This window comes from Pteropus vampyrus, unplaced genomic scaffold, assembly GCF_000151845.1.
Source record: "Pteropus vampyrus isolate Shadow unplaced genomic scaffold, Pvam_2.0 Scaffold301, whole genome shotgun sequence".
Classification (NCBI taxonomy): Eukaryota; Metazoa; Chordata; class Mammalia; order Chiroptera; family Pteropodidae; genus Pteropus; species Pteropus vampyrus.
In genome coordinates, this window is record NW_011889082.1 from 1,722,165 (window position 1) to 1,743,961 (window position 21,797).

General features: G+C 32.7%; 1 protein-coding gene across 7 annotated transcripts in view; it reads left to right on the forward strand.

Annotated features, from left to right (window-relative positions):
* RFX3 (regulatory factor X3) overlaps positions 1–21,797 on the forward strand; it is a 254,136-nt gene that overhangs the window by 31,178 nt on the left and 201,161 nt on the right. The gene's annotated exons all lie outside the window — the stretch shown is intronic.

Here is a 21,797-nt window from a genome sequence, read left to right on the forward strand (position 1 = left end):
TGCATTTCTGCAATTGTTTCACAGATTACTGAACATCAAGCCTGTATCAGAGAAAATTCAGATTAAAAATAGTAAAATATAGCAACTATCCTTATGAAATCCAGCATGGAGATCAGCATATGTTAATTATCTGGTGGATTAATAGGCTAACACAGTGCTGTCGTTATGATTCCCCAACTCAGTAGTATGTTGGTTATGTAGGCAAGTGCAGCAGTTTGGTGTGAACTTCAGCTTCTACTACAACAGTACTTTAAAAAGAGGTTTTCCATAGCGTTAATAAAGGTGAAAAGAGCAGGGGCGGAGGCGGATTGGGTTGTGGGAGGTGGTGGGGTGAGAGGAATAGACATAGAGTCTGAGTACATGTGTGCTGTTCATCATCATTGATCTTTGAGATTATGTTTGTACCCAAATTACTTCTCTCTTTCCACATAGTTGAAATGCAATTGCCAGCCCATTCAAGATGATAAAACACTGCCATTTTTTTTTTTTTTTTTTTGGTATTTTTTTCCTCTGGGGCTCTGAGTAGTATTTGATTAGAAGATAAGATTTCAGAACCAGTGCCCCATACTACTTTCCTTTTTGCAAGGTCTATAGAGTAGCAAACTATGTCTCTCTTTTTGTTCTTGCATTCTTTATAAGTATATAAAGTTATATACTTCTAGATCCATTGTAGATCCAGAAACAAGAATTAGACTTGGCATTTTCTTTACTTCTATTCCTTTTCAGTAATATTTACTGAATTAACACCCTACACAGGATACACAGTTATTGACTCTTTACTAGGGCCAATGACAATTGGTTTTAAAAAAGTAGTATAGTATTTAATATATAAATGTAAAAATTATAAAAATTAAAATATAAAGTGCATATTGAACATGTCTTGCTCATAAAGTGACATTAATAAGCATCATCATTTTTATACAACTTAAAATATTACTTGGATTTCATAATCTCAAGCATGGTAGTTAAGAACATTGATTCTTAAAAGTAATTTCTGTAAGCTACTATCTATGTATAGAACCTTGAAAGTTCTAGGTTATAGTAGCATTTATAAGTAATGGTAATAGAATCAAGGAATGGCTCCTACATCATATTATAGAATTTTAGAGTCTTTGATAATAATGGATTCCAAAATATATTTTCAATTTACTGAGCATGCATTTAAGCCTAATTGTATTGTAACAATCTATGAAATTACTTATCTGCAAATAGAAAATAAATCCCATCAGTGGTCCATCAAAAACATTATGAAACTTAATAATGGTTAAAAGTTAATAATATGAATTTAAGATTAGAATAACTGTTTAGGCTCATAGCATTCTAAAAATTGAATATGTATCAACAGTTTTGTACTTTTAAATATGAGCATGACTTTAGAATATTGTTTTTCTTTAGTCATTGAGCTCTTAGAGTGCTAAGCACTCTAATAATGTTCAGTTATTTTCTCCACAATTCGTTCTGAATGTAGAACAATTGGAGAGGCACTGAAAAGGACAGCAAAATGGATATTGACAGGAGGGAGGAGAAATTCAAGCCATGGAAGTTACTTATTTAGTCTAGAGAAAGGAGGAGAAGAACCTTAAAATCTGTTTTCAAATTTATTTGTATTTTTCTTTTTTGTTATAAACTTTCAGTGAAAATCAATGAAGTAGCAAAATGACAGGTGTGTTAGAGAGAACCTTGTTATCTCCTGGAAAGTCAGACATAAACAGAATGAGTGTAATATGTGGAAAGGGTGATTTTAATGTATCATAAAGAAGATACTCTGTAAAAGGTCATTAAATTCTAGAGTGGTAATAGAGAGATATTTGGGAGTCATACTCCTTAAAAATCTTTATGACCAGAATATTTGTTCAACTAAATATATATTTTATATATACAGTCACTACCAAGTTTAGGGTTTTTCGATTATAATTGTGCTGCTAATTGCTTGGAAACGTAATGCAATATGCACATAAATATGCTCATAACTAAAGATGATACATGTAATTTATGGAGATCTTTTTATTATTTTTTCAGAGATAAATTAAGATAAAAACTGCAAGTGCGATTCAAATTTGAAATTATAGAAAGAAACAAATGCTCTTAATCTGAGAGATAATATAAATTCCATATGATTATGTGCACTTTAAAAATACTTGATGGGAACACAAAGGGAGCTAGCAACTAGTCAAGAAAGTGAGAATGAAGCTTATCCTTTGGCAAGATGGTCTAGAGCAAATAGCTTATGGGTTTTTGATTTAGTCAAACCCGAGTTTGAGTCTTGGTTCACCAACTTACTAATTCAGTAGCCATATGTAATATGAGGATAATAACTGCTGACTTGCAGACTTGTGAAAATTAAATAAAGGATATTTTTAAAGTATACGATCCAGTGATTGGCATAGAGTAGTACTTAACAAGTGATAATTCCCTTCATTGCCCCTATAGTTCATATAGTTTCTCCAGGAGTTTGGATGAGGAAAACCAATAGAACAAAGAAGGTATAAATGGGCAAATTTGGGACATAAAGTTCAACATACTTACTGAATTTACTATTTAACTGCTCAAATTTTACTATAACCTATGTGATCAACAAGAACTTACTACTTTTTTTTACATTAAGGAGAAACCAGTTTGGGTCCTACCTTGAGCAAAAGTTTCACTGTAGACTCACTTTTAGGAAGAAAGCTGGATAGAATTTTGAGGAGGAAACCACATGTGAAACAGAAAATGTGAAATGTCTTCAGATCTTAATTGCTGGAGAAACTTCCTTTTATCAAAAGGAAATAAATGTTTACTTAAGAGTTCAGTGTAACACATGCACTATTTTCTTGCAATTTATGGTCAGTCAGCTCTCATTTTATTTTATTTTATTTTAAGTAGCATAACAATCTTTGCTTCTCTTGACCACTACTTACCCCATCCTTCCATCCCAGGTAATATAAGTCAGCTGACTCCCTTAGCGGTCTTGCATAGTCGTGCATCTCATTTAGTAACTAGTTAACATTTTATAACAATAACCAATATTTATTTAGTGCTTCCTATGTGTGAGGCATTGGGGTAAGTACTTTATATGTACTCACTAAATCCTCACAGTGTCTGTGAGGGAAGTAGGTACTATAGATCCATGATCCCTTATATTCACTTCTGAATTTCAGAAGGCTCTGAAAATCACCAGTTTCCCTAAGTTTGTGGCAAAACTAATTTAGCTGCAAAACCTGAACTAAATTAGATGGGGTGCTTAAGGTATTTTTGCCACACTTTGAACATTCATTCATTTATCTACAGAGATGTTAATGTGTATGATTATGGATTGCTGCTCTAGATCCATCTGTGGTGTTAACGTATATATGGCTTTATTCTCTAAAATTCAAAAATTTCTAAGTCATGTGACATATCTAGCCCAGGGGTTTAGACTAGGTGGTTGTAAACCTATTTCATTATTTCATTTCATAGGTGATAAGACTGATACTAGATGATCAGTAAATTGCCAAGGTTTGAACGGTATGTTAAGATGTTAAATAAATTACTCAGGTAATGCATGGTAAAGACAAATTTAAACCCAGCAGTCTTACTCCAGAGCCTATATCCTTTTTCTAGAATCCTGGCTTTGTGAAAAGTAAAGAGAGCTGAGAGATCTACAAAGGAAATAACTAAACTCCTTACACTCTGGGTACAATAGCTAAACTGAAAAGCAAGATTTATTGTGGATAATCTTACCCATGGCTAATTGAGAATTCTCATTATACTGCGTAAATAACAAGCATAAGTTAAGCTCCCAAGTTAACGTACCAAGTGATGCTGGATTTTTTTGAGCTATAGAATCAAAGTCTCTAGGATTTTACATATGCAAGTTATTTCTCAAAGATAGATAACATAGCAAGTGTATTCTCTTATGCCAAGTCTATTCTTTAGCACTTAAACATTTCTGCTTCATTTTTATTTTTTGAAGTGACATTTTAAAAGAAATTACAAATTCTAAATGATTTATGAATAGAAACAACTATGAAGGATTTATGATTTTGAAGTCATTTGAAAGAGGAATAAATGTACATTTTCATTTAGTATCTATATTAACTGATTTTTAATCAGTATTTTGTATTAAAAGGAATAACATTTGAAAATTTACAGAACCTCAGGTTTATGACAGTTAACATTATTTTAAATGATAGTAATTTTGTATTGTGGTTATAAAAATTAAATATGCTTAATGTAAAACATGCAGAAAATCCAGAAAGGTACAAAGAAGAAGGTAAAAAAAAAGTCATTTCTGCTCAGTAGTTACTGCACATCTGCTCACAAGATTACTGTCACATCTTAGGATTTGTGTCTCATTGAATGCATATATGTTCACTGTGACACTTGTGTATGAACTTCTGCTCACACATATATGCACTCTCTCTCCCTGCCTTACAAATACAAATATAAAAACTGGTTCGTGCAATTTGTTTTTAACTTTGACAATTGTATCTTGGGCATATTTTCATTGTAATAAATAACATCTTTTATTGGTGTTATATATGAATGTATCAATTTATTTAAGCAATTCTCCAAATAGACATTTAGGTGGTATCTTGTATTTTGGTATTATGATTAATTATTATATGTGCATCTTTGTGCAACGGTCCATTTATTTTCTTAATATGAATTCTTAAGAATGGAGTTGCTGGCTAGATCTGGGTACATTTTGAATGTTTTTTTATCTACTACCAGATTACTCTCTAGAAAGGTCATGCTATTTTATATAGCCACCAATAGTGCTTTCATATTTTGTTTCTTTATACATTCTCTGACACTGAGTATGATCAATTATATATATATATATATATATATATATCTAATAGTTGAAAAAGAAATCTCACTTGGATTTGCATTTTTGATAGCTAATGACAAAAAAATTTTAAAGCATATTAGCCATTTGTATTTATTTGTTTATTGTTCATTTATATTTTTAGCCCATTTTCCTACTGGGCAATTTCTTTTTCTGTACCTCTTCCTCCTTTTAAATTTCAAGATTTCTTTATAATATAAGGATATAAACTTTTCTTATCCATACTGCATGTTTTGCCATTTAAAAATATTTGCTTTGTTTTAAACAGGTTTTGTTTAGGAGATATTTTGCTAGGTAAATGTATCACTTTATTTTCTACTTGGTATTTCCCCATTAGAGTATGACCATTACCATTCACAATGACTCAGTAGATGGATTAAAGATAAGATGTTTAAAAACTGAAGGTACTTTTCAGATGGGAAACCATTTTGCAGATGCGAAGGTGACAAATTGCTCATGTTAATTAGATATATTTGCTGTGATTACAGTTTCAATAGCTGCATATCAAATAGGAATTAGGAGGAGGTATTTTGATGTAGTTGAAAGACTCCTTTCTTTAAAGGCAGATAGTCTTGGCTTTGTTTATTTGTTCTTTAACTTACACAAGAAATATTTTCAAGTGCCTATTATACATTAAACATTCATAATGGATAAAATGATACTTACTAGCTGTTGGCCAGGGCAGGTTACTTAAACAGGCAATTTTTTGACTCAGTTTATTTGTAAAAGAGGTATAATACCTACCTTGTTGAGTTGTAAGGATTAGTTATAGTTTACCTGAAATATCTAGCAGCACCTGACATAATTGGAGAATAATAAGTCATAGTGTTACTGTTGTTTTTCTTCATAGTCACAAAACATAGTATGATTTTTTGCCTATTATATATAATATCTTTGCTGTGGTAGTAATTTCATATATGGAATAATTAACTAACTATGTTTATTATAATTTTATTAATAGAGAGAATGGAGCCTAGCTAGGTTGACTATACTTAGGATCCTATCAGATAAATAATACTTTCTTATATTTGTATAGCAGTTTAGTTTTTAAAGGTTTTTGTAATTTCTTGTCTTATTTGTTATACAGTTTTCCTATGAGATAAGCAGGGCCTGTGTAATTTTCCATTCTATAATTGAGAAGCTGAGGCTTGGAGAGAATGATTGACTTGTCCAAGGTCACATGACTTATAAGTGATTAATCAAGTTCATATTTTTCTTCCACCTATAATTAAGATTCTCACTGAACCTAGATTGACCCTCAGTATATGGTAAGGCACAGAGAACGGAATCTGACATAATTTTCCAGTCTTTTAGAATTAGCCATTTTTAGTTTTTTTGTGGTTGCTCCCATTGCAGTCATCTGAACATTGGCCTTAATGTTTTAGTTGTCTGTAGCATTGATGGTGGTTATAGTGAATCACACCTCTGGGTATTCATGCCCTTGTGAAGACCCTTTCTTTTTAAACTGGATTGGACCTGTAGCTTACTTTAACAAACAGAATGCAACAGAATTAAAACTGTTCCAGGTCTGGGTGTAAGCCCTAAGAAGGCCAGGTAGCTTTTGCTTTTGTATTTTTGAGACACCCGAACCATCATGTAAGAAATCTGGCTACCTTCCTGTAGAGACCATTTGGAAAAGAGAGAGGCGTTGAGATTACATGGAAAGAGAAACCTAGCTAGCCTAGTATTCTAGATGAGGCCGTTTTCTATGTGCCAGCTGAAAGCATTCATGTGAGTAACCATCAGCAAGATGAGCAGAAGTCCTGCCTAGCTGAGCCCAGTCCAGACTGCAGAATTATGAGCAAATAAAATGATTGTTTTCTTGAGGCAGGAAATTTTGGGGTGGTTTGTTACACAACAATAGAAAAGCAAAAGAAGCATTTATTCTTGAAAATAAATATTTTACTAAAAGATGTTTACTTTTCTTGTCCTCTTTTGATGGTTTTGGTTTTTCTGTGGCTTGTAAATATGAGGCAGTGTTGAAGAGAGATAATATTTGTGAGTAACTCTTTTCCTTTCCAGAAATGGACTTTATTCAACCATAAATAACTTCATGGGTTTGGCTGATAATTGAGCGAATCTGAGGTAAACCACTTCTTCTGTACTTTATCTCTTCAGAGAAATCTCAAGAGATAGGGTTGCTTCCTAGGTTCAGGTCTTTGATTCTTCTTTTCTGTTAAATTTCCCACTCCCAGCCTTTTGTGGTTCCTTTTATCCCTGTCACTGTTGAATTGGATTTGGCATAGTTCAGCCAAGTAAGACAAGTTCAAGTTCCTCACTTGAACTTGTTTCTGTTGTCTAAAAAAGAGACTTGAGAAGTCTTTTGGTGTTGAGAGTGGATCTTTACTTTTGGTCATTGACATATTAGTTAGCAGGAAATTAGTACAGTGAAACATTGCTCATGCAGTTTATTTTTCCCTGACAGATCAGTTTCTCTCTTATTCAACTTTAAATATTGCAGTATGGTTTTTTTTTTCGTGTTTCTAGTAGAGAAAAGAATCAGTGATCCAAAAATTTATAAGTATAAAATTTTAAACATTTTTTTTGTTGTTAAAATGCTTTGTTTGGTCTTAAAAACTATAAGAAGACAGATATAATATTCCAGAACTTGATGGGCTTCCAGATAGGTGGAGTGAGGGCCTCGATATATTTGCTCTCCCTCTAAAACAACAAAAACGTGAGCAAAACAATTATAATCAAACATTTCAAAATTCTGGCAATTAACTAAAGCCAGAGAATTAACTGAAAATCAACTGCCTATGAGAAAACTACTGAACCTTGAGAAGACAGTGGGTCTGTGACATTTTAACTTGAGGCTATTTCCATCTTTCCTTCTTCCCCAGCTTTGTGGTATAGCAAAAGCTGGCAGCCTTAAAGACAATGAAAGGATATGACCACTTTTGGAGACCCATTAGAAGCACCAGCTCTAGAACACAGTTGATATTTTGTCCACACTTGCAGCTCCCTGGGAAAACTCTCTTCTCAGAAAGTGTTGGCCATTTGATTTGACTCAGAGCTCAGCTCTGTTGGGGGAAGAAAAAGCCTACCTCCAGGGTTTTGCTGAAACAATAGCAACTATTGGCAACATCTCCACTGCTTAAGGCTGTGATTTCAGCTGGGGCAAAAAAGAGCCTGGCCAGGATTTTAAAAGGAAATTCTGGAGAATTAGCCAACCATTGGGGATTTTGAAAAGCTCCAGCATATTCCTGAATATCTAAAAGGTTCCACAATGTAAAAGGCTGCGCACATGCCCAGGAAAGACCTGGGAAAGGAGATTACTTTTGGCTGATTTTGAGGTTCTGTGTAAGTAGGAAGAGAAAGCTAAGGCTGTCTTATAAACTGCCTGAAGTTCAAAGGTGAGACTTCTTATAAAGATATATTTGGCAAAGGGTGGAAGACAAACAGGCAAGTATTTGAGGAGATCCTTTGAGCAATCATTGGTTGACCACTAAATTATACTGACCCAGTGTGATTCCTAGGAAGCCAGGCTTAAAAATAAAAAGAACTTAAAAAATTTGACAGAGAACTCAGTCGCCACACATTATAGGGAATAAAGAATCTATAGAATTAGTTCATGAAACTGCTAAACAAATAAGCAACATCAATAAAAATAACAAAATCAGTGATAAAAATCTTGGTGGGGCAATATGGAAGATTCTGAAAGAAGAGTTGTTAAAATATATTAATTAAAATGTTTAGTTTTCAACAAAATATTAAGAGAGATGCAGGAAACAGGGAAGTATTCCAGGTACACAAGAGAAAAACCCACAAAAAAGCCAGCCAACAGAAAGATGTCCTGGTGGGAGCCAAGATTTGGACTTAATAGAGAAAGATTTTGTCAGCTTTTATAAATATGTTCAAAGAATTAAATGAAACCATGTCTAAAGAATTAAAGGAAAGTATACAAATGATGTCTTACCAAGGAGAATATGAATTAGCATAGAAATTATTTAAAAGCCATATAGATATTCTGTAATTTAAAAGTATGATGAACTGAAATGAAAAATTTTCTAGATGGGCTTAGCAACTATGAGTTGGCAGATGAAATAATTAATAAACTTGAAGATAATTCAATAGAGATTATTCAGTGTGAGGAGTAGTAAGAAAAGAAAGAAAATGAACAAAGCTTTAAGAAACCTATGGGTTTTCATCTACTGTATCAACATATGCGTAATGGGAGTCTTAGAAGGAGAAGAGTGAAAGAAAGAGGCAGAAAGAATATTTAAAGAAACAGTGGGAGAAATGTTACCAAACTTGCTGAAAAGTATTAATTTACACATTAAAGAAACTTAGTGTACTTTAAGTAGAATAAACTCAAAGCAGTCTACATTTAGACACATCATAATCGAATTTACAAAAGTGAAAGACAATGATAAATTTTGAAAACAACAAGAGAAAAATAACTTGCCATGTAAAAGGGATCCTCAATAAGATTAATAGCTGACTTCTTATCAGAAACCATGGAGCCTAGAAGACATTTTCAAAGTGTTGAAAGAAAAAGATTGTCAATCAGGAATTCTGTATCTAGCTAAACTTCAAAGATGAAGGAGAAATTAAGACATTTATAAATAAAAACTGAATTTATCACTAGTAAACCTTCCCTACAAGAAATATTAAGGGATGTCCTTTAACTTGAAACAAAGGACATTAGACAGTAAACTCTAATCTGCATGAAGAAATAAAGAGCAAAAGTAAAGGCGACTACAAAGGTATTATGAAAGACATATGTATAAAAATACATATAAATGAACTTTTTTTTGGTAACTTTATTTCTCCTATTTTAAAACATAAAGCAATATTAAAAAATAATATATATATAAATATGTATGTATAAAGCAATAATAAAACTTTGTTGATGGGCTTATAACATGTAAAGATGTAGTTTTGTTTGACAACAATAATAAAAAGGAAGAAAATGGAGGTATATTGAAGGTTTTTATATGTTGTTGAAATTAATCAAAACTCAAATGTTTCAGGTTAAAATGCTAATTGTAAGTTCCAGGGCAACTGCTGTGGAAATAATGCAAAAAAATATAGCGAAATAACCAAGAAAATGAAAAAGATACATTAGAAAATATTTAACACAAAGGAAGGCAGGAGTTGAGAAACAGCAGATATTACAGAGCTCAAATATTCTCATAGAATAGAAGTTATAATGTGTAGTTTTCACATTACATAATGTATTTACATAATCTAAGGAAATGTTACCAATAGAGCATACTGGTTTATTGGTCCTCTTAGGGGCATAATTTTATGGTACTATCGGACACATCAATAGATTTTTAAAATATGGTATAAGAAAAATGCACCAAAGTGAAGTCAGTGTGAAAAGATTCCATTACCCCCAGTCCTTAAATTGAGGCTTTGTTTCCATGAAGATGAAACAGCAATACATGGAAGTGAGAGATACCCTTGATTTTGTTTCTGAAAGTTTGGGTATGGAAAATTTAGTTCTTTCTCTTCCTCTAAATGTGGGGGGGGGGGAGGGGAAGAGAGGGGGAAAGATGAACAAAGGACTTTGAAGAATAGAGGAGATCCTGGGAAAAAGGCATCTGAAGATAAATGTACATAAGAAAGGGCTGTTGAAAAGAGAAATGTTCTGGGCAGAACATTTCAAAAGTCTTGAAAAGTATTTCTGTCTGCGTTTTTCATATATTGTTGGTCCTTTTCTCCATAGGTGCCCAGTTCAGTGGAGATGTGATCTCATAACAGAGATTGTTCAATGTAGTTTAAAGCTGTCACATTTATAATATATTACATATGCCTTCAAAAAATGAAACCCATGTTTAGTTTTATGGTGTGAAGAAAGTTTAATTATATCAAACAATATATGTAATTTCCTTATTATAGAAAAGTGATTTAAATAAATTTTCTTACAACTGATTTAAACTATCATTTAAAAATGAAATTCTCAATCTGTTTCAGTCCCAGCACAGTTGAAGAATATAGTATATTCGCATCAGTAATGATGGCTCACTCAACTGGGAGCATCTCTCTGGGTGAGAATAAGTAATATTTAAAAAGACCTCCAAGTAATTTGATATGGAATACTTCCTTTTCATTTTAAGTTACAAATTTAAATAATAGATTCCTAGAATCTTATGGAAACTACTGTTATTAAGAGATTACAATGATTAAAATTGAATCTACTCATGTGAGACTATTTTTTCTTCAGTTATATTAAACCTTTCTAATACTTCTATTACCTTACCTGAGTTTTCAAGATATTTTTATTTCTAGGGTTTTTTTTTTAACCATATTAACCATTTTTTAAGTGTGCAGTACAATACAATTAAGTGTACAACAGATCTCTAGAACTTTTTCTTCTTGCAGAACTGAAACCCTATATCCATTGAAGAATAACTCCCTTTTCCTCTCCTTTCAGCCTCTGGTAACCAGCACTCTACTTTCTAAGCATTTGACTACTTTAGATATTTTATGTAAGTGGAATCATGAAGTATTTGTATTTTTGCGACTATCTTATTTTACATAGCATAATGTCCTCAAGGTTTATCCCTGTTGTAGGATATGACAGGATTTCCTTTTTTTTTTTTTTTTAAAGGGCGAATAATGTTTCATTGTATGTGTATATCACATTTTCTTTATCTGTTCATCCACTGATGGGCATAAAGGTTGCTTCCACCTGTTGGCTATTGTGAATAATGCTGCAGAGATCATAGGTGTACAGTTATCTTTTTGAGGTCTTGTTTTTAATTCTTCTGGATATATAACCGGAAGTGGTATTGTTGAATCACATGGTAATTCTATTGTACTTTTTTGAGGAACCTCCATACTGTTTTTCATAACAGCTACACCATTTTACATTGCTACCAACAGTACACAAGGGTACTAATTTCTCTAGATCCTCACTGACACTCGTTACTTTTTGCTTTTTAAAAAACTTAAAAAAAAAAAATTATAGCGGCCATCCTAATCATTCTTAAGTTCTTAACTTACTGTAACATGTTAGGTCTTTATTTCATTTGCTTCTTTTTCACTTTCTAAAGAAACAAATAGTTATTTTAGGATGTTTCCTACAGTTATTACAGAGCTTCACACTGTTTCCTTACCTCAGACACTAGAATGACAGTTGGATCCAGTATTCTAAACATATAAATTGAGTATTTAAAACTGGACATTTGAACTCCTTCATAATTTAACAGAGATGGTCCTCTTCTGGAATTCATATGATACTACACGAATGCATCACCATCTTATAAGGCAGAGATATGGTGCTTTTTTGTTTCTACTTCTAGTTTCTAAAATGATAAACTTGTCTTAATGGCATCACCATAATGGTGATTACTGTCACTGAGCTGGCTTGGCTGCTCTTGTTTCCAAGCAGTCCATAAATGCCACATCTTTGAATGTATTATTTCAGCGTATATCTAATGTGCTTCTTCAACTCTCTAAACACGGTTGGTTGTCTCCATTTCATTTACCCTGCGGCATCTGCTTGTGAATCTGTCATCCATCCATTCTCCATAGATTTCTTGCCTAAGTAGAGTTGTGTTGCCAAAGGCTTTGCTTCAGTGCTCATAGACTAGCCACTTTCTAGTATCCTATATTTGATTATCCTGTCTAGCCATTTAATAGTGAGTACAGTTTATGGATGATGTTTATGATTATGTTCAAGACAACGGATATAATGCTTGCAATCCATTTAGGTCTTACAGGTATATACATTTGGGCACTTTCTGTTTTGCAGACAGAGTTTAGATTTGTTAGGACCCCAATGTTTCCAACCTCTCTGTAATTGTACTGTAATATTGTAAGGTTTGGGGAAAAAATATGTAAACACACATATTAAATTTGGGGGAAGATCTGTATTCAGGTTTTGACTCTGCAACTTGTTGGCTGGCTTACATTTAGATGTTTCTTTTCCTCTCTGAAGATAGTGATACTTAACTTTTTATTTTTAAATCTTCATCGGTATTGTAAGTTTGTCTTTTTAGGAAGCCTGTTAACCAAGGAGATTATCACTTTAGAATTTTCTTTTTACTAATAGTGAGAGTGAAGGGATTTCAACTCTAGTGGTACTTTTATGAACGATATTTGACAGGAGATCTTTTCTGATGAATTTGTTCTTATAGATTGTCGATTAATTGAAAAAGTCAAAACAGTAGGTCATAAAGAATTATGCGAACATCCCACTAATATTTTCTTTTAAAACCTGTAAATGGGCTGATTAGAACCAAGGCCTTTCCTTGTAGTATAGGTTTGCTAATTGGGACTCCAGGTCTTTCATAAATCTATATTCATAACAAATCATTTCCAATTTATGCTTTTCTTTAATGTAGGTTAAAAATTTAGACAATTGAGAGTAGTGGTTTTCAAGGTATATGGTTCTCAGACATCAGCATCACCTGGGAATTTTTTAGTATGCAAAATCTTTGATTTCACCCATACCTACAGAATCAGAAACTGAGGAGGTGGGGCTTAGCAATTTGTTTTCACAGGGCCTCCATGCTAAAGTTTGAAAACTAGTATTCTGTATTTTATGATTTTTCCCAGTTTCTCTATTTCTCTTACCTTTGCCTAATGCAACAGCAATGTCTTTTAGTAATTTGCCTTTATCAAGTTTTTTCAAAACTTTTGACTTAGTTTTAAAGATACAATACCTTTTATTTTTGCTTTTATGGTTTACATAATATTAATTAAATTGGCTAATTACAGTAACAGTAAAACTCCCCTAATGAGGTTTTGGAACAAATACTGTTGATTTGGGGAGAACATACAATTCAGCATTTGGGAGTAAAACTGTGAGGGGCACACTGTAGAGTAATCTACAGGCTATGAGTTTTCAGCATGCCTTGGGCATCTCTGTAGGTATGGTTGCAGAGGAAATGGAAAGTGTGGGTTCATATAGCAAATTGGATAAGTGAAAGGTGGTTAAGAGGGCTTCTTGAATATATTTTTCTATATAAGCTTATAAATTTCTCTGATCCATTTCTTTATAGCCCTTAATTCCATATACATGGTTTAGACTTTTGTTGGTCTGTAAGTCATCTTGGATCGATCCTGGAGGTTGAAATTTATTTGTAATAACTCCCAGATCTCTTAGGTCAATATTATAGAGAAAGCAGAGAACTCATCCAGTAGTTCATATGGAAGTTGTGTGTCTATTTTTGTTGACACCAAACAGGAAAGTACGTAGAAGCTATTACTTGATCTAGAAAACAGATGGAAATGTTCTTCCCAAGTCTGACATATAGCTTTTGCTCTAATTTATAGTACATGCTTTGATTTTGGGGAAACCAATCATATGTGGGAATAATTTAGTTCAGCACATCCCGATGACCATTCCTATCAAAGTGCAGGTGAAATATTTGCTCACCTTTGAGATGCTTAAGGGGTTACATAAGTTGATCTGAAATCTGGCCTACTGAGTTGAAAACATTGCTGTTTGACAGCATTCTGGATGGAGTTTTGATTGAGCTACTTTTTAAAATTATGTTTTAATTATTTGTATATTTTTAACTACATTGTTAATTTCACAAAGGTAATGGGCCTAAATAGCCTGTCTAAATCACTCTGGATTGTCTTGTTACTGCAATAGTTGGGTCATAGTGCTCCTGTCAAACATTAATAGAAAACTACCTAATGTAAAGAAAATAATTATTGCAAAACAACATAAGGATATTATAACAGTTGTCCAGTAAAATAGCAGTCCTAGTTCTACTGAAGTTGTTCAGATTTGGATTTGATATTGCTTAGTATTTATTCTTCAGTGACACAGCAACCCAGTCATTCTGCCAACAAATAGCTGCTGTAATAGCTGCTAAAAAAGAAAAAAAAAAAAGTGAATGTTGCTTAACGTGTAAGATAGACTGCAGTTTTTGTTAGAGGTAGGCTCTAAATCCACGTATTTGATATGCATTGCATAAATCGTGAGTCTATTTAAATTCCACTTTGCTGTCTGGAGAAGTTTTTATAAAAGTAATGAAAATTTTAGTTTTGTGCAAAACTAAGGAAAAATGACACAAATTACACAGAAAATAATAATTATTGAATAAGTTTTGAATGGTAACTATAAGCTAGTACTGTATTTGTATTATATCATTTTATCATTATATTATCTTTTTAGAGTGTTATTATCTATGTTTTATTGAAGGGAAAAATAGATTTAAAAAGCTGCTGACTTGCCCAAGATCATATAACTAGTAGGTGGTAAAGCAGAGATTTGAACAGTGGTCTGTTTAACACTAAAGCCCAAGCTTTTAAATACTTCTTTATACCTTAATATCCGGTGCTTTAATATTCCTGGCCCACTTTCAGAAACTTCTCTTTTCCTGTCAATTCCAGAGATAACATTCAATAACTTGACAACAGTGACCTTTCTAAACAAATATAGAGTGTTACAGAACCAGATGGCCACAGATTATATTTTCTTTTTCTGGCTCAAAATAAATTCCCTGCTCTAAGACTGATAAAGTCCGAAAAAGACCCTTCTGTGTCCCAGGACTTCATCAGGCCACGTGGCCAGCCAGTGCCCTTTATCATGAGCCAGTCATGAGTACAGAGCCTTATGTCTTCATACTATAATTTAGATTAGGGCCTAATGAAAGGGCAAAAAGCTGTTTTACTAAATGAGATTATATTCTGGCCTTCAGTAATAGCAGTGCATTTTGGTAGAAAGATCCTGAGGATTTAAAGATAGAAAGGCAGTACTACTATCTGTCCTGTTAAGTGGACGTAAGCAAGAAGGCTGATTTATAATTTAACAGACTGTCAAATTAGGCACCTTTTTTTCCTTTTGGGATTTAAGGTAGAATTTTTCGAATAATTAGAAACCTATTCTTGATCATTCAAAATCTGGGTGGGAATCCTTTTGACAGTCTTATTTAAATATCTTTAGAAAATAAATTCTATATTAGAGACATGTTACTATATCACATATAAACATAAATATAATGCTTTTGTGAGCTCAATTACACTTCACAAAGCTCAGATTTAGAGAGACCAGGTTACACAGGGTAGGCATAGAAATGTTTCAAAGATATATTGAAGCCAACTTGTAATGACAGTAAATTATAATAATAAAAGAAGTACTGGACTTGGAATCCGGAGATCTGTGTTTGAGACTTGGTTTTGCCATTACTCTGTAAGGATCCTTGAGCAAGTGATGTAAATTCTCGAAGTCTAAGTTTTTTCATTTGTAAAATGAGGCCAGAATAATATTACCTGCCTTCTTTCATTACAGAGTTGTTCTGAAGGCCAAATGAGGGGGCGTATGAAAAAGTTATGGTGATGTACAAATGAATGCTGTTACTATGGTGGCATCGACTAATGTAATGGGAGTGTTCTAAATTGTGAATAGGACAGACATGGATTTAGAATTGCTCTCTTGTTTAGTAGTTTGGTGATTTGGGCAAGTCACTACAATCTCTTTGAGCCTTAGTTCTCTTACCTAATACCTCTCACAGAGTTGTGAGAATTACATTAATGTAGATACTTTTAAAAAGTTTTTATAAAATAGGGATCGAGTAGGAATTATAATATTATCTTGAACAAATTTCAGAAAGTTAGAAAAGAAATATCTAGAGGCTTCTTAGGTGTTCTCGAATTTCTGAGCAAGATAAATAACACCAGGAATATTAGAATGTTAGTACTAGAAGGACCCTTGAAGGTCATTTATCATACTCTCCTCATTTTAAGACAAAAGGATTGCTTCCTAATCCTATTTTTCTCATTTCTGCCATGTTTACTTGCATATAGGATAATACTGTCACCAGCATCATCAATTATAAGGATGGCAACCATCTCTCAATCTCGATAGATACAGAATCTAAAAATGTAAAGCCAAAGAGCTGTGCTTGGAGGTAGTATTATGTTGTGAAAAGAACCTGAGCTTTGTTGTCGAGTTGATATGGAATCTTCATCCTGTCAATTACTAGTTTGTGGACAGTGGGAAATCTGGTGTGGTGTAGCTACTTAACTATGAATCTGGTGTGGTGTAGCTACTTAACTATGCAATTTCTATACACCATGTCTATATCTGTACCTTAACTATTTTAACATGTGATTCTTTGGCCATGAGAGGAAATTGCTTTTTATGCTATTTATTTTACTGGTCCTTTACCTTTTCTCCCTTGTCTCCAACAAATACAAAAGTGATTGCTCAAAATTTCATGGAGGAGTTGTGGCAAATCAGAATTTTGGAGTTGTGGGTCAGCTGTAGCTAGAAAAGGCTTCCCTTTAAGTCTCCTTTAGGGACTTAAACATGGAGCTATAATTTTTAAAATGATAGTTCTGTTATTTCATATTTTTTCTCATATTATTGATTTAATGTTTCAATTTTTTCATGTTTTAATTATACTAGGAGTTACTTGTGTTTAAAACATTCATTAGAAAGCTAAATGGGCAGTAATTTTGTAAAATTTAAAAATGTTGAATGTATTCCTGTGAGAAGAGCTTTTCTAAAGAAAATAAAAGGAAAATATAAACACAGTAAGAGCAAATGCAGAGAATATTTAAGTTTGACAAGAAAAATGACCTTTTTTTAAGAACAAAATGTTAAGAAATCCCATAGTTTATATATTGATTAATTTGTTTTTCTCTAATTTATTAAGACTATTCTTTTCATTCTTATTTGATAGTCTAGAAATATACAAGTTCATCCTAAAATTTTTAAAAAGAAAATTTAAAACCAATTAGTTATTCAGTTCTAGATTCTAATGGGACTAGATTGGAAAATTTGAAGATTGGTGGGTAAAAGAGAATAATATACAAGCATAGATACTTTTGATTCAGTGTGAATTTTCATGTCATTTATCAGCATTTCAACTTTGAGACATGTTTTTCTTTCTCTCTTTTTGTTAAACAAATGTATAGAATTTATCCCTTGTTCATCTATAACATAATTTCACTAAAACAATAGTCTGTGGGCTTTCAGTGGAATTTTTTTAATATGAATTTTTGTGGAGAAGCTTTATAACTGTCTAAATTTTGGCTACACTAGTTAGAGGATGGATATTATAAAAATTGACAGTTGTTTTCTGGAAATATTAAAATGATTTGGTTATGAGAAGAGATACAAATATGTAGTTTTACATTTTCAATTTGTTTTTACATTGTCCTCAGAATGCTTAATATTTTAGAATGAAATTATTATTATTTTTTTTTTGCAAAAAGGAAACACTCAGGGAAAAATATGAGAAATGTTTTCAGTTGTCCAAGGCTAATGTTCACTTAAATAGGTCTAGGTCTTCATGGTTGACAGCTGCAGATAATTAGCTTTTTCTTCCTTAACAAAGAAAGCAAATGGAGCTGCGAGACATTCATTGCCTTTTCTGTCATCATAATAATAATGTATGTATTTAACTTCTGCAGTTTCTTAAATTGATTTAGTGCTAAGCTGCCTACATTACATATAATAGGACTGACAAGTGAAAGCTGCAGCACATATTTGTGTGGCAAAAGGGAGCAGTGATTGACAGCAAAGTTCCTATCTACAAGAAATAGCAGTGTTGTAGAGCTCAAAAAGGGCTAGATACATAATTCTTAAAATTGTAGAGCAGATTCACGAACTGAATTTTAAAATATGATTGCCACTTGGTGTAATTGAGTGTCTGTGTTCTTGGCTCTAGGAAAAGGGCACAGATGGACAGAATCTCACCTGACTGCTGAATATGAGGAAATTCCTTTTAAGCATATTAATATTTATAATTTAAGATTGATACTTCCAAATTATAGATCAAATTATGACTTTGTATCCAGCAATTGAACACTTCCTTCAGCTGTAACTGATTCACCTTATGTGAAGAAGCCAAATAATACATGTATTAAAACACGGATTTTAAGACTGTAAATTGTGCTATTCTTCAGTAAAAATATCCATTTTCAAATATCTGTAAAACTTAAAGTATCACTTCTGGAAGGATAATCATATAAAGCTTGGTGATTTCTTTGGGTCAGAGAGTGACTAAGTGTGATCATCTTTCAAGAGTACTCAAAATATCCTGCAGTTCCTTGGTTCTTGTGACACTAGCCTAGAAACTATGGTTTAAAAGACAACTTGGTAATTGTTGTTGAATCACGCTTTATGATGAGCCCAAAATGTGGGCTTCGTACTATATCATGGAAATGCTTTTTGTTTTGATGGCAACTACTTATGTGTTCTTGGAGTAGAGGGGAAACCTTATGTGTCATTGTACATTGGCAGCCTCTACTGGCTATTGCAAAGAGCAGCATTGACCTCTGTTTTTTCCATTTTGCATATGATTTTCTTTGGGCTCAGCCCTCCCTTCTTTTGTCCTAACACTCTTTGTTATCCCCTTTTAAAAACTAGTTTATCTGCTATATCTTGATTTGTAGTTATTAAAGAGCTACTAGTCCAATGTTCTCATCAATAAACTAATATCATAAATGAACGGAATTCTTTAGCATCTTGGAATCCTGGGAGAAGTTATAAATATAACCCTGCCCTGAGATATAATTTACATCTAAGAGGAAAGATAGATTTCATCTTTTCGTAGATTTTAAAATACTTTCTCAGTAGTAAACCTTCTGTTAGGCATTTAGTTGTGATTGGCACATAACCCTGATCTCCTGAAAGAAAGCATTGACTCAATGATGGATTTAATTAAACAGATATTTATTAATTCTAATATATTTAGATCTACCAACTATCTTAGAGGTGTTCAGAAAGTAGGTATAACCTCTTAGTGGATTTTATGAATAGGGATACCTGTGTGGGCTGGTGATGGTCTAGACTTTTAAAAATAAACAAACTGCAAGCAAAATATCCAATGGCAGTAAACCCTGGGTTATTCTGGTTTAGGAGTAATGTGTAACACTGATGAAATACCTTTGTTCGGGGAATAATTTGACCACCATAGATGATTTCTTCCACAAAATAGATCTACTTGTTGACATTTCTGTTTTATCAGTGGCTCTATTGGTCTCCTAGTTACCTTTGAGTCACTTGACATTTTCAAAAAAGACACCTAGTTGAATCTTTTTCTACAAATAGACAATGACTTTTATTCCTACTGTTCCACCAATTCCTGGATTATTATAGTAGAGTACTAGTAGATCTCCTTACTTCCATGTTCTTTGCCTTCTAATTTAACCCATACCACATGGCCATATGTATTTGGCTAGAACATTGCTTGGATCACATAACATTTTTTTAAAAAATGACTTATTTTCTTGAGAAAAGGAGTTGAATGGTATAGAGAATGGAGCAAGAAAAGAGCACTGGGTTATGAGTAGGAAGATCCGGTGTTTTGTTTTGTTTTGTTTTTGCCCTGTCTCTGACTGTATGACCTTAGCATAAAAATATACTTTCCTAAGCCTTTGTTTCTCCATTGTTTAAAATAATTTGTTGTGAAGGTTGAGATAATGTATGTGAAATGGCCATGAGCTCTCTAGAACCTATTACTTTTATTGCTACACAGTAAAAACACCAAATTCCTAAGACTAGAATTCCAAAGAGCTCCATTTCTGTGCTGTGCTTGACATGTAATAGTTACTCACTAAATGTTTCTTGGGTAAATGAATCCTGTCTTTCCAACCTTGTACTTAACTTCCCTCTAATCTTCAATTTAGATGAGTAGTCTACTTTCTCCGCTAAAAATATTGTTCACATAGTCACATCTATGTCAGTCTCATGCTCATTCATCTTTTTCAAACTTGTTCAGGAATAGTCAAGTCCCTCATAGCTCATTCTAGTCCACTTTTGCTTTCTTTTCTTACTGTCTTACCTTAGCAATCTTACTGTCTTTACCACTCATCACTTTATTTTGGCATATGTAGTATCTTGTATTATTAATAAAAATTTCTCGTGTGTACGCCTTCTTTTCTCAGATTTAATATAATCTCCTGGAATACAAGAATAATAGCTTTGATTGTGTAATTACCCTTTAAGGATATTTTAATGTGACTTGTAGTATCCAAATTACAATTAGCTGTTATATCTAAATTGACATATTGATGAGTAATGGTTTATATGTATTTGCCAGGAGATAAACTTTAAAAGAAAGTGTAGCAGGTTGTTGAGAAGTGGAATAATAAGATGCTGACAGACTACGGATACTTTGATTTATAGTGTAAAGACTTCAGATTGTAAAGGCTTTGGGGAAGGTTGTCCTCTGAAAAGGAATGAGCTACATGTTGTTATCAGTTAGAATCTGATATTTTAATAAAAAATTTTTTAAAATATAGATATCTTAATTAGTAATATATTAATATGGTTTCCTTGTGAGTATAATTGCAGTGAAAAAAGGCATAGAAATTGTAGGTATGAGAGAAACTGACTTTTCCACTTTTTTTTAACATTTACATTTTTATAGATTCAAATCAAACAAATTGCAGTTATTTCTTGGTTAGGTAAGTTATCAGACATTTCCACTAATGTATGTATTCAACATATATTTGATTGCTTTTATTTTTAATTTTTTTTTTAACATAGTACAAAGCAAAGAAAATTTTATTTTATTTTTATTGGCTTTGTTGAGGTGTAATTTACATACAATATAATTTACCAATTTTAAGTGTATAATTGATGAGTTTGGGCAAATGTATAAAGTCATGTACCACCATCGCAGTCGTGATACAGAATATTTCCATCACCTCATAAGTTCGTTTCTGTTCTTTTGTAGTCAATTCTCTTCCCATCCGTTGGCCCCTGGCAATTACATATCTGCTTTATGTCATTATTGTCTTGCCTTTGTAGAATTTCATATAAATGGAATCATACAGTATGTAGTTTTTGTACCTGGCTTCTTTTAGATTGTACCTGTACTTGCATCATGTAATTTGTTCTTTATTTTTGCCAAATAGTAGTTCATTGTATGGCTGTACCAAAGTTTGTTTATTCTGTTTACTAACTGATGGATGTTTGGATAATTTCTGGCTTGGGGCATTTATGAATAAAGCTGTTAAGTATGTTTACTACAAGTGTTTGTATAGGCATATATTTTTAATTCACTTTTAAGTAGGAGAGAGATTGCTGAGTCATATGATAAGGGTATGTTTAACT